The sequence below is a fragment of the Haplochromis burtoni genome, unplaced genomic scaffold (genome assembly GCF_018398535.1).
Source record: "Haplochromis burtoni strain Fernald_Lab_line unplaced genomic scaffold, NCSU_Asbu1 Contig_636, whole genome shotgun sequence".
NCBI lineage: Eukaryota > Metazoa > Chordata > Actinopteri > Cichliformes > Cichlidae > Haplochromis > Haplochromis burtoni.
The window spans coordinates 43,729-45,708 of NW_024582997.1; the positions used below are offsets into that span (position 1 = coordinate 43,729).

At 45.5% G+C, this 1,980-nt stretch overlaps 1 protein-coding gene across 1 annotated transcript in view; it reads right to left on the reverse strand.

Moving 5' to 3' along the window:
• Positions 1-644: 644 nt before the first annotated feature.
• Positions 645-1,980, reverse strand: part of LOC102304051 (S-arrestin) — a 15,728-nt gene continuing 14,392 nt past the window's right edge. Inside the window, 1 exon segment of the mRNA XM_042214991.1 lies at positions 645-1,980. This exon segment is cut by the window's right edge and continues 250 nt beyond it. The gene's annotated coding sequence lies outside the window, so the exon portion shown is untranslated.

Consider the following 1,980-nt stretch of genomic DNA (forward strand, 5'->3'; position numbering starts at 1 on the left):
ACCATGGTGCTTTTTGCTCCCTTTTTGATTTTCTGTTAGCACCAATGTGTCCTTAGTTTCACTTGAGTGTATTATGTGTTGTGAACTCATGCTTGTATAGTAGAGGAGAGCTTGTTGGTGGAACTTTGACAGCTTTGTGGGCACTTTGAGAATATCACGGTAGAGAAAGTCAATACCTCGTAATTTCTGTGTCTGACAAAAGAGCTCAAAAATCTTAGTTTAAGGCTCCGTTCATAACCCCCAAATCAAAACTTCTCTACACTCTTAACCCTATCAGCTCATCTCCTGTGGAGACATTTATTATTTTTCCAAATGAAATTCAAATTCACGCTGAATTTGAGTCATTCTGTCACAAACTCATCTCGGATAATAAATTCTTCCAAACACTGTCGTGTTCCTTTGAAGCCATGAATTAAAAGTGGATTTACATGCTGCTGTTAGCCGCTCTCTGTGGACCCAGGCAAAGGATTACATTTGGGCTCTGAACACGCCCCCCGGGCCCAGGACGAGCTGCCCTTAGAGTCCGGGCCCTCTGGGTCCACAGCCTCAGTGTTAAGTGACTGACAGTTAGTATCCACAGACACAATGGCTCCACAGATACTCAGTCCATCTGCAGAGACAGACAAAACAGCAGGAAGCCTCAGTTTGTGGATGTACTCATTAATCATGACACTTTATTAATCCTTAAGGAAATGATGTAGGTTATAGTTGCTCCGAGACAGTAACAGGCTAAACTAAACAATACATGTTACAGATTTTTCAAGTTTAAGAATTAAAAATAGCACTAATGTACACAAATCACTTAATTATAAATATCAAGAATATTATGGATGGATGCTCACTGGACTCGATCTGATCTCTTTATTGTCACCGTATAACAAAAGTACCTCTGTGTGACAGGAAGTAGAAGTGAGAAACCCAAATGTAAAAACATGGAGCCGTGCGGAGTGTGAAACATGGAGAACAGGCTTCTTTAATCAAACACAAGCACAGCGACTAACAGCTCACAACCTCAATCTGTTTAATGCATGCAGAAAAAGTGGAACACACACACGTATGTCAGGTATCACCATATCAGACAGAAACAGGAGAAACATCGCTGCCTCTAAAATAAGCACACTGACAGGTCAGCTATGATGTGCTCTACAGAACGTCAGCAGCTCGTTTCACTGAGCTCTAAAGATGCACTTTACTCGTCTACATTCGCTCAGAGCCTCACAGCTAACAGCCCGGCCTGCTGACACTCATCATATCCAGCATTTCCTTCATTTAACGTGACACACCGACCCTCTGAGGACGGGAAATGTTAAACTCTGCCTCCCAGAAATGACCCTCAGGCCCTCAGCTGCTTTCCTCTGGAACAAAAGAAGCTCCACGTGTTGCAGGAGGAGGTGGAGTTGGACGGAGGACAGCCAATCATGGACGCCTGTGGCCACGTCGGCATTCTTCACCTAACCCTAATGAAGCACTTAGACCAGGGGTGTCCAACTCCAGGCCACGAGGGCCGGTGTCCTGCAGGTTTTAGATCTCACCCTGTTTCAGCTCACCTGAATCAGATGATTAGTTCATTACCAGGCCTCTGGAGAACTACAGGACATGTTGAGGAGGTCCTTTTAAATCAGCTGTGATGGATCGAGGACACATTTAAAACCTGCAGGACACCGGCCCTCGAGGCCTGGAGTTTGACACCTGTGACTTAGACCATTTCATTCATCAAAGACAAGCAGCTCCACCCGTCCATCCACCTCAGCGTCCTCCCAGCCACGACTGCATCACTCAGCTTTGTTCACAGCATAATCACTGTGGCCACCGGAGGGCGCTGCATCAGGTTTGGGAAACCCTAAAGTACACACCAAACCCAGCCATGGAGGAAATGCTGCAGGAAAAAAAGTAAAAACACCTGGTTCCAGGTAAAAGTACTGCATTAGGGGAGGAGATGGTCATTTATGGCAGACAGAGTTTTTGGTTCCTGCTAGCGCC